This window comes from Aythya ferina, assembly GCF_964211825.1.
Source record: "Aythya ferina genome assembly, chromosome: Z".
Lineage (NCBI taxonomy): Eukaryota > Metazoa > Chordata > Aves > Anseriformes > Anatidae > Aythya > Aythya ferina.
Window position 1 is genome coordinate 76,191,774 of NC_140299.1, and position 12,071 is coordinate 76,203,844.

Sequence of the window (12,071 nt, forward strand, 5' to 3'; positions counted from 1 at the left end):
TGTGAGAGACTGTCTGGACGGCACTGATGAAGCAAAATGTAACAATGTTATTCAGTGCTCTGGACCTGGCAAATTCAAGTGCAGAAGTGGAGAACGCGTAGATATCAATATAGTGTGTAACCAGCAAAGAGACTGCAAGGACTGGGGTGATGAGCCCCTGAAGGAATGCAACAAAAATGAATGTGACTGTCCAGCTGGGTTTGAGTTTGTAGACAAGAGAAACTGTGGAGATATTGATGAATGTCAAAACCCTGGTATCTGTAGTCAAATCTGTATCAACCTGAAAGGTGGCTACAAATGTGAATGTAGCCGTGGCTATCAGATGAATTCTGCTACAGGAACCTGGAAAGGGCCATACGGGTATAGAAATACAAATAACACCTGTGATTACAATGACGCTGCTAAGCAGGGTTTAGGCGTTTATAGCATGGAGACAAGGGGTCACAACTACAGTGTTTGGAACAATTGTACAGCTTTGGCCTTACCTCCTGATGTTTTTCTGATTTGTGGGGATAGGGCCTGGCAAGGTATTGCTGCAAATGCTATCAGATGTCCATGTTACTTAGATAAACGAGTTGTATTTGCTCCTAGCTTGTTACAGTTGTGTGAGATCACCAGACATAAATGGGCATTGCTTGCACCGGATTGCAATGATAATGTTGAATTGTGGGGGGTTGCAGCTAGAGCGGCATTGGCAATTTTAGTGCCTGGAGTGGCATCTGCGGCCGCACGTAACAACTGCTCGGCTGCGGGGATCGGCTGTGGTGTGGACGCCCCTAGGTGCACCCTGAGCGTTTTGTTCGGAGGGGACTCCACTCTCAGCTGCTCACCGCAGGAGCAGACAAAGATCTCCTGAAGCTGCAGACAAACAGTATGTTTTCAGCTGCTGGAGGGATACTAACTGGAGTGTTAATAATTGTGTGTGTTATTCTTAAATGTCCAGGTATTTTGTGTTGAAAGTATTTGTGTAAGGGTAAGGTTTTAAAACAAAGTGTTGCAAGTCATTTCACGAGGAACACAATGAGAGACAATACTTGTTTGTTTGCTTATCATTCTAAATTATATTCTTGTGGTATGATTGAGGTTGTGGTATGATTGAGAGTGAGATGTGCCAGAGGCCTCTGGGTGTGCGATTGTGCTCTGTATGTGTGATTGTGCTGTGTACTGTGTGAGTGAGAGCGCGCTTTTGCCACAGTGCAGGTTATTGCCTTAGTGCAGGTTTGCCATAGTGCAGGTTATTGCCATAGTGCAGGTGTTTGCCACAGTGCAGGTTATTGCCTTAGTGCAGGTTTGCCACAGTGCAGGTTATTGCCTTAGTGCAGGTTATTGCCATAGTGCAGGATTCCGGAATACGGCCCTAGTACAGGTTATCATTGCCATAGTGCAGGATTCCGGAATATAGCCATAGTTCAGGTTATTGTTGCCACAGTGCAGGATCCCGGGATATAGCCATAGGGCAGGCTAAAAGCATAGGAAATTGGTGCCAGCAAAAATCAGAAGAAATGGATTTATTACAGCGCTGTTAGAAAAACGGGGAGTCAGTTGTAAGCAACTAGCAGGGCTAGTTGTGATCGGTTGAGCAAAATCAAGTTTCACTAGTACGGAGTCATTGTTTGAAGTAGCCACTTGGAGAAATTTAAGGGAATGTACTGTTTAGACCTTTTCAACTCACAAATTCATTATTTTCCTGAAAGAGCACATGAGAAAGAGTCAATATGGTATCAATCGTTTCAATCAATGGTTCACTGATTTGTTTGAAACAATGCATAGATGGTTACTGGGATTAGTCAAAGGGGGATTAAGGATTCTGTTCATTGTGGTGTCAATCATCATTACACGTAGTATTGTGATAAATGTGGTTAAAGGGTTACTTGCAAAATGTTATAGGGATTTTGAAGTGGTGCCGGGAACAGGTACCCAGTGGATCACTGCAAAGTGGACTGAAGCAGTTTTAGAATCTGTACACGCTGAAGACGACCATGAAGAGGTTCCTGATAATCATTCTGACAATGACGTGGGCTGTGACACCTCAAGGACTGTCAAGAACAGCCTTTGATCACCATCAAGTGATTAGGTTTAAGTGTGTTACTATTAAGTTGTGTTACTTACTATTAAATTGTGTTACCATTAAGTGCTTACAGTAATTATAGTGTTATTAGGGTTAAGTTGTATAGTTGTGTTGATCACCATCAAGTGATTAGGTTTAAGTGTGTTACTATTAAGTTGTGTTACTTACTATTAAATTGTGTTACCATTAAGTGCTTACAGTAATTGTAGTGTTATTAGGATTAAGTTATATAGTTGCGTTATGTTATGTATTTGACATCTGCTGTAAAACCAAGTACTGCTTGTACAAAAAGAAAACGGGGGAATTGTTGGGAATTGGCATAATTGTTCGATCTAAGCTTGCTTTAAGCAACCAGGAGTAGGCCTTAGAAACCTCAGGGCCTGCTGTAGCTGAGCAAACCAAGCTGCCAGAGTAACTGTGAGAAGCTCCCACTGCAATGACTCCCACATCACCCAATTAAGGAACTCAGATAATATTGTTATCAGCAGCTGGCCTCAAGGACTAGGTCTACGTGACCGTTAAGCACAAAGGGGGTTGTTTTCCTAACTTCTAATCAAAAGGGGGGTTCTTTTCTTGCAGGTGGTGTTATTTTCTTAACGGTTTGTCTGAGTGCTCTTGACCAATAATCTTGTGTGAAACACTGTCCACCCCTGTAAAATTCACTATAAAAGTTGGGCTATTCGGGCAATAAAATGGAGCAGCATGATCTGACTCAACTGGTGTCTGTTGTGCTTTTTGTCCGTGCTTCGCAACACTCTGCTTTTCCAGGTTCAATGTGCAAAAAAAGAAAAGGTGGTTTTTTAGCCGAGACACTACTTGCTCCGCTGGCCTTTGAGCAGATTGCCTCAGACATCCACTTCGATATTGATCGAATTGGGCCTTTTCTTGAGATACGCTTTACCCACTTAATCCAAAAAAAAATCAACAAGTTTATAGTCCTCTGAATATATATATTCTTCTTGCATAGTTGGGGCTATTAGGTCATCTACATCCTGTGCCTTTGCCTGGGAGTGAGCTCCAAGCCTCAAGCTCCTTTGCTAGCTGATTACCAAACATCGTCAGGCTATTTTAAGCCCTTGAGGTAACGCTGTCCAAGACAACTGAATCTTTCTGCCATTTAACGGATTTTCTCACACAAAAGCAAATACTTTTTGACAAAAGAAGGCATCTTTCAAGCCCAACATGGTAAATCACACATGGTCAGTTTTGAATTTGGGGTAGATGTGCTCAAGGATTTCACTAGGCAGGAGAGTACTGTTGGTACCTGTATTAACTTAAAAATTGGATTAGCTGAATCACAGAATCACAGAACTGTAGGGGTTGGAAGGGACCTCGAAAGATCATCAGGTCCAACCCCCCTGCCAAAGCAGGTTCCTTAGAGCAGGCTGCCCAGGGAGGCGTCCAGACGGGCCTCGAATATCTCCAGAGAAGGAGACTCCACAACCTCCCTGGGCAGCCTGTCCCAGTGCTCCGTCACCCTCCCCGTGAAGAGGTTCTTTGGCATGTTGGTGCGGAACTTCCTGTGCTCTATCTTGTGGCCATTACTCCTTGTCCTGTCTCCACAAACCACTGAAAAGAGGTTGGCCAAATCCCTCTGTCTCCCACACCTCAGCTATTTCTACGCATTGATGAGATCCCCTCTCAGTCTTCTTTGCTCCAGGCTGAACAGACCTAGGTCTCTCAGCCTTTCCTCATAGGGAAGATAAGATAAGCTGCGTCTCTTTTACTTGGAGCTCCTTGGGCAAAACGTTATGCATGCTCCTGATTGTTTTAACAAATCTCTTCCCAACAATGGTTTAGGTGATCCTGGCAAATACAAAAATTGATGCGTACCACTTTGCATCCCAATCTTATATTTAAGGAGTTGCTTTAAAAAAATCTTTCTCAGTTTGGCCAGCAGCTCCAACTACATTACCAAAATCTTTGCGATTCCGTTGTGATCTCTGGAATCGCCTTGTGAGTGTTGGGTGGAGTGGTGTTCCCGCGCTGCTGGCCCCTCCCTGCTCACAGTGGGCAGCGACGCGTCACTCGTGGTCTGGCGCTGCGCCTGCGCATGTGGCTGCTCCGGCTCTGACGCGGCTGACCTCAGCTACTGAGATGAGGCCCTGAGCAACACCATCTAGTGGGTGGCATCCCTGCCCATGGCAGGGGGGCGGATCTAGGTGATGCTTGAGAGCCCTTCCACCCAAGCCATTCTATGATTCCTTTTTCTTGCCTAAACTAGAGGTCTTTAGGATGCTTGGACTTGCTATCAACCCCATTGGAATAAATCTCACTGCCTCTGCCTACTTCTTTTAGTAAACATGGTCAGATACTACTCCTGTTCATTAAGGCACACATGAGGGGTCCAAGAGAGTTGTCATGGAAACAAAAAAGGTGCTAACTCTTAAAACAACCTGAGTTCATGCATGAGCTCAGATTGCCAATGGGACCGCTCAGGGAACTGTCAACGATTGCATTACCCTGACCACCCCCCTCACTGAGACCCTAATCCCTCTGGAAATTATGTAAATACCAAAATCTGGTTAGCTTGGGAACTGAGAATCTGTTCCAACAAGGTCCAAAAGAACCCCTATGGAATTTTCAAATTTTGGGGCCAACTTTTAAATGCAATGAAAAAAAAAAAATGGACCTGGCATCTGAAAACAAACAGAGGCAATTGGCTAGCCTCTTTCTAGGGCAATCGGCCCTTGATATCAGAAAGAAATTGTCTTAGGCTGCAGGATAAACTTACAACAGTCAGGAATGACGGGGACCAGGAGCATCTACCCTAGCAGGTCCACTAGTTGAAATAAAACTAGGAAACGAAGAGAGAGGCTTGAATTTTTTTGTTGGTTATGGGAGCTTCTTCCTCTGTGTTAATTAGTCTGTAAATGTAATAGGAGCAACTGGCCAACAGGAAAAGGTGGGTTTTTTTTTTGCAATACCAGAAATTTAAATTGGGAAAATTGGGGAAGAAAAGGGACTCATAGGCACTCAAGGAAAAGGGCTAATTCACCAAACTGTAGTTACTCAAATATTGCCCGCATTGAGAGGACCTAGGGAAATTGCCGTAGTACATGTCAGAGGACATCAAAAGGGAACTGGTTTCCACATAAGAGGGAATGACCTAGCAGATAAAGAAGCTAGGGAAGCAGCTCTTAGGAAGCATGACGTAGTTCTAACCCTACAGGAATCGGATAATGAAAAAGGGACACAAGAGAAAAAGTATACAGAAGCAGAAATAAAAACTATAAAGACAATAGGGGCAGAACTGAAAGAAGGAAAATGGATTCTGCCTGATGGAAGAGAAATGCTGCCAAAGGAACAAGCTAGGCATGTACTTCTACAGTTATTACTACAAACCCATTAGGGAACAACAGCATTGAGTGATCAATTTCTAAAATTTTATGGGTGTGTAGGAATACATGAGATGGCCAAACAAACTGTCCAGGAGCAAAAAACAAGCAGTAGCAGGGAAAATTCGGATTAGCAAAAGAAAACAGTGTTAGCCAGGAGGTGCTTTCACAGTGATGGCTAGCTCAGCTTTACCACACAGGTCTCTCACCCTACCCCTACTCAAAGGAAAGTGAGGAGAAAATGTGACAAAAAAGGGTTTAGATCAGGACAGTTTACAAAGGAATAAAGAAAGGAAAAAAAAAATCAGAAAACAATAACACAAATAAAAGAAGCAGGTGATGCACAACGCAGCTGGTCACCACAAGCCAACTGATGCCCACCTGGTCCCAAGAGAGCAACAGTGACCTCTCCTGCCAACCCCCCCAGCGTTATTGTCCCACATGACACCACATGCTATGGGACATCCCTGTGGCCAGTTGGGGTCAGCTGTCCTGGCCGTGTCCCCTCCCACCTCCCTGTGCACCCCCAGCCTTCTCAGGTTCACCAGGAGGAAATCATGCTTGATAAACTGCTTAAAATTGCATGATGAAAGGACTGGCTTGGAAGACAAGAAGAAGGTATTGCATATAGACAGGGGGACTGATGGCTGAAGTGCAGCCCTGCAGAAAGAGAGTTGAGTACTGAGCTGCACAACTGCTCTGCTGCTACCACACTGCTATTAGTATTCAACAAGTGTGTAATTCAGAGCTTAACCCAGCCTCACAGAAGGAAGCGAAGTCCCAAATGTGTCCTCCTGAAAACTAACAGCCTAAACACAAGTGTGACATCAGGGGAAATTCAGAGAAGATGGGACCGGTGTTGTGAAGGACAGGGCAAACTAGAATAAACACAGCATATGGTAGGATCAAAGAAGGAAACGGTTGTTCATCCCTTGAGACATAAAAATAAGATTTCAATGGGAAGAGAAAGTAAAACAGCACAGCACAAAATAAAAATCAGCGTTATTTATTATATACCCTGCATCTTCCCTTGGAACAGCCACAGTGAGGTCCCGACTCCCCTCCCACCCCATTTTCCCTCTAACCCTTGCTGATAAGATCAGCAGATTAAGGAGATGAACAACTCTTGTCATCTTTGGTCGCTGTCTCCCAAGTGAGAAACCTGCACGCAGGCAGAGAGAGGTAAGTGTACCTCTCCGAAAAATAAATAAATAAATAAATAAAAATAATTAAAAGAAAAAAAAATGAAACAACAACAGAACAAACAAACAAACGAACAATAAAACAGCCACACTCAGTGGTATTCTACTGCAACAACACAATCTTTGTTTCTCACACTCCCCGGTCAGAAACCTGCACACAGGCAGAGACAGTCAAGTGTTTCTCTCAGAAATTGATAAATAAATTAATGAACAAAATAAAACATCCACACTCGGGCGTAAGGGACACCTGTGACAGAGAACTGGCACAGGGTGCCCAGAGAGGCTGTGGAGCCTCCCCCAACAGAGATCCTCAAAAGCAGCCTGTGCATGCTCCTCGGCAACCTGCTGTAGGTGGCCCTGCTTGAGAGGATCTAGGATTCCTCTCTGATCTATGGTTCCGTGATTCTCTTAATTTTGAAAGCAAAGAATTCACCTGAACATCAAAAGCAGCCTGAAGAAAACAGCCGTGCTCTGGAAGAACACTTTGAAGGAGCATATGCAACTAAGCTGGGCCTGACTGGCAAGGAGCCTTACTGCAGCCTCCAGCTTGTTAGGACACGGTTTGCGCAGACCCTGGCAAAACCAGGCTGTGGGTCTTGTTTTGAGCAGTGAGCTGAACAAATTCTCTACAGGCACTGCGGTGATACCTATGTTCAGCCTGCGTGGAGTTCTGAGCTCAAAGCAGCCTCACACAAGGGAGTGAAGTCCAAAATGTGTCCTCCTCACAACAGTAATTGCAATTAATTACTTAATTAGTAATTGGACGTGGGGGTGCTGGAAAGGTGGAGGCAGTATATCAAAGAAAACGGTGCGCTGGAGTAACAGGAGCATATGGTAACAAGCTGAGGTGAGAGATGGAGGCAGAGGTGTCTGCACCGCCCCCTCAGGGGCCTCCCTCTGCACCCCTGCCCATGCTGAGGCAAGATGTGGGTGGCCTGTGAGGTGTCATCCCATTGTGACGCGTTCGATGATGTCATGGGGCTCGGCTATAAATACCGGCCCTGCCGTGCCTGGCCACACTCCCCAGCAAGGCCTGGGAAGTGTTGGAGCTGCTCTCGCCAGCGCTACTCTGCTCCACAGGAGCTGCTCTGCCGGCAGCAGAAGGCGAGGGGAGCCTGTGGTAGAGAACGCTGGTTGGGAAGTGTTGAGGAAAAGGAGGAGGAGCCAAGGGAGTTTTGTAGCACGAAGAGCACGTCTTTCCCAGCTTCTGTAAGGCTAGGGTAAAGATGAAGCACTACCTGCTGTTCAACCCCTTGAAGCCTGAGGACCTTTCATTAATTAAGGAGCTCACCAGGAAAGGTAAGGCCCTGGGGGGCCCTTGTGGAAGCGCTGTTGTTGCAAAGATGGACATGAGCTGTGGAAAGCTTGCGGCTGGGGCTGCCGGGGGAAGGTCTTCTGAAGGGTCCTGGCGTCTGCAAGGAGAGCCCTGAGTGCATCCAATGTGCTTCCCAAAGCGCATCTAATGCCTCCCCTCCCTCCCCAGGCCATTCCTGGGCACAGCGTGGGCTTCTTGCAAGCTGGGCAAGGTTCAGGAGCTGTGCAGCAGCTTGCCCCAGCGGTGCGAGTGCTGGTTGAGGGCAAGGCAGAGCTTGATCACACACCACTGTCACCTCTGTGGCTGTGGGGGTTCAGACTTCACGGGCATTGCCAACTCACAGCATCTTGGGATCTGTCGTTTGCTTTCCAGAAATCGCCCAAGTGTGGAATAGTACATGCAGATACATCAGAAGGCAACTGTTGCAGAAGAAGGTGAGCCTTACATCCTGCCCCTGGCCCATCTTGCCCCTTTGGACCTGGGCCACACAGCACCATCTTCAGGGCCAGCAAGTCACCCAGCACCCTTCCAGCTCTGCCCAGCACTGCCATTGGTCCCTCTTCTTGCTTGCGTTTTCAGGCGGTGAATATTGGAATCGGGACATTTGCCGTTGTGTCAGCGAAGACCACTGGTGCGGATGGCAGGGCTATGGTTGTTCGCAAACCCATATTCAAGCCCTGCAGGTTTATGAAGATGTTTTACAAGCTCAAGTGTGCTGAGAGCAGAATTCCTAGTAAGAAGATTTTTGCTTTGCTTTCCCTCTGCAGCCCTTGCCTTTCGCTCCATGCAGTCGTCCTTGTGCCACGGCAGAGCAAAGTCTCTTGCACCATGGAGAGGCTGAGTGTGGGTGCACATACAGCATCCCAGAACATGCCCCTGCCCTGGGAGTCAGCCCCGTCTGCAGCTCATCCCACCCTCTAGCAGGATGCTCGTAGCAGGTGGCAGAGCTTCCCTTGGCCTTCTGTTCCCCATCTGCTGTGCTCTGGAGATGTGGCCAAAGCTGGCAAGGACCTTCCCCGTGGCACAGCATCGCGCGAGGGCTGGGTGCTGCACACACTTCGTCTGTGAGTTTGCTGAACTGAGTGAGGACTGACATTGTTCCTTCATGGTTGTTTTCTAGTCGAGACCCTAATTGATCCGCTGGACTTTGAGAAAATTGCCGCAGCCATCTACTTCCGACCACAAATAGTAGAGCAGTGCATCCACGAGACCCTGCTTCTCTACGCTGGTGGCCTCTTGGACAAACACGATGTGGAATTCTTCTTCAAGGGCATTGGCATTCTTACTGTGCGAAGAAGAGTGGTCACCATGAACTATTACACCGAGTTCCTGATGGAAGTGGATGACACACGCAATATGCGTGAAGCTCTACTCACGGTGAGCGGATCATGTCTCCAGGGCAGCTTGCAGCTCTGGCAATGCTGTCAAAGCTCTCTCAAACTGCTTTCTCCTTGCCTGCCTCACCATTGGGTGAGACAGGCTTGAGGAGCTACACAAACTGTCGGTAGCACCTTGGCCTGTTTGTGTTGGGGGCTAATGACACCAAAGGACAAAGTGGGGCAAGGATTTTGGAGAGCTAGCCACGTTCCTGAGCAGTGGGAACGTTTGCTACCTTTGGGAGCAAGGAGCACATATCCTTGGCTCCTGCTGACGTGTGTCTGTCCCATTTGCAGAACTCCAAGATGATGGATATGCTTGCGTTCAACGGCAAAAATAAATATACTCGTATCAGTGGAAATACTTTCCTCACACTACCAACGTGAGTACCTTCTCTTCTATAACATCTGACTGGCCAGGGGAGCTGGTGCCCAGCTCGTGCGTTGGGTGCAGCCTCTTCTTGATGCTTCTCTCCTGCCAGAGTGAGGCAGGACCAGCTCGTTCCTGGGAGGCCTTCCAGGCTGACCCCCTGCTCAGTCCTTCTGGGCAGTGCAGATGAAGCAGCCAGTCTGCAGTTGAGGGTCCCTGAGAGCGGTGGGAGGGTGTGAGGGGACAGCGAGGAGGACTTGTGTTGGGTCTGGCAGTAAGGCATAAGAAGCACGGGAAGAAGCTGCTGGAGGCTGTAGGGCCCCTCAGCTCGCACAGGCCATTGTGTCCTCCAGAGGCTCGGCAGTGGCTCCCAAAGAACCCTGCCAGCAGCTTCTTAGTGTGGGGCACCAAGGGAACATAGTGCCTTATTTGACAACTGGTGTCTTCCTGTTTGCAGGCTTATACTTCAGGACCCACAACGCAAACCGATTTGCATCAAGCCCAGAAGAGATCCGCAGCCTTGGGGCATGGGTGGCCGAAGATGTAATGTCCCAGTGGGCTCCTGGCAGGGGGTTGCGTGTTCTCCTTTTGTCCTCGCAGGGCAGGAGAGCCAATGTTGATGTGGGGGGGATGGGAGAGAAGGCAGCTGTGTGGGATAAAATGCCCCAGGAGTGGTGGCTCCCAGCGGTGGCAATGAGTGTGGGTGGGCATGGCTGAGCAGCTCTGCTGCTGCCGCTCCCCTGCACAGACACAGAGGTGACATCGTGGTGTTGTCTTGCAGTGAGTGTGCTGGACCCGGTGGTGATGGCTCGGAGGAGGGTTTCTCTAGCCAAGAGGGCAGAGAAGAAAAGAATGGAGGATGCAAAGAAGCAGGGTGACCAAGCCAGGTGAGCCTGCTGGGGAAGTGTTGTGGCGGAGTTAGGGGACTCGCTGTGCTCTTGCCTTTTGTGCCAGTGAGAAGTTTCCATAGGCTGCAGTGCCGGTGCTCATGCCAGCAGGCACTGGAAACATCAAAGGGACAGGAGTTGTCCGGGCGGGGGCGTGGTCTTCCTCCTGCAGAAGCACCTTGTGCTGCTGGAGCTAAGATGTGAGCTGCGAGCCCGCCTTTTAGAAACTGCCTCCCATAAGCTAAACCTGCTGTGTCTTTCTAGATCCCTGCCACCAATTCATGAGAGGTCTGAGGAGGAGCTGAAGAAACCAACACCTTCAGCTTATCCACGGTCATCCATAATCCCGGCTTGTGATAAGGACATTCCAACAATGGTATGCCATAGGCATTTGTCAGTCCCGTTTCACTTTGGGGGTTCCAGAGCAAGGCAGAAGCAGCAGCTGTTGCTGCCCACTGTCCCTGTGCTCGTGCCTGTGCCCAGCCCCAGGAGACTAACGCTGCATGCAGATGTGTTTCCCTTGCCTGCAGGGAGTGCGCTCTGTGCGCGCTCAGATAGAAGACGGGCATGAATGCTGCTGGTCCACAGGCTCAGAAAGATTGAAGCTGAAATGTGGGACCAATGATATGTATGCATATGGAGTAGGAGCAAGGAGCATGGCGTGTTTTCAGAGAGCCTAGGAAAAAATGCCCCCAGCAGGCTTTTGCCCTGCTCCTTGGGAGGGAGGGGAGCAGTGCAGGTCTCCGGCACGGCAGCGTTGCAGTCCCCACCTGGCCAGGCACATGCCTGCTGTCTGCCCGCTCCCCTGCACGTTGCCATGCGGGACGAGCTGTTGCAGTGAGCAAAAGGCAAAGCCAGCAGCGAGCTGGGCATGGGCAAGGATCTGCCGAGGGTCTGTACCGCCCTGCGAGGGATGAGTGCCCGCTGTACCTGCACCCTGAAGACTAAAGTGAGGCTGTGCGAGGCACCTGCCTCAGCAGAAGCACACACGCAAGCAGAAAGAACAGGCCCTGCCCTGGGCTCAGGGAGCAAGGGCTGCAGCCTTGAAAGCACTGTCTGTTGGTAGGAGACCCCATTGGAGAGCGTGGCCCACTGCTGCTCAGAGCCATTTCCTGCAGGAACGCACTGGGAGGAGCAGCCTCAGCTGCTTGCAACAGTTCTTTAGGAGACTCTCTTCTCGTTTTGCAGAAATCGTTCTGCCAAATACTCAAGTGCACGCGAGTTCCTTCCCACATTGTGAGAAAGGAGTATGGTAAGATGCTGAAGAAGAGAATAAAGGACAAGTTGAAAGGCCAAATGCCTACGAGCCAGAAGGCACCAAAGGAGTGGCAGCAAGTGCCACAGCAACCAAGGACAGCACAGAGAAAGTAAGTGTGCACCGGTCCAGCTGAGGCCTGGGAACAGCCCTGGAGGCCCTGAGCCCCTGAGCCGTGTTCTGGGGTTCCAGGTCTTGTCATCTTCCCCTTCCTCGTGACACGGGAAGGAGCTGGGTGCGATGCCAACCCAGGGATCTCT

At 48.9% G+C, this 12,071-nt stretch overlaps 1 long non-coding RNA gene across 1 annotated transcript in view; it reads left to right on the forward strand.

Moving 5' to 3' along the window:
* The first annotated feature begins 697 nt into the window (after window positions 1-697).
* LOC311426575 overlaps window positions 698-12,071 on the forward strand; it is a 33,507-nt gene continuing 22,133 nt past the window's right edge. The window contains exons 1-2 of the long non-coding RNA XR_014686872.1: window positions 698-1,234; window positions 1,271-2,425. This is a non-coding gene — a long non-coding RNA (uncharacterized lncRNA). The remainder of the gene's footprint in view (window positions 1,235-1,270; window positions 2,426-12,071) is intronic.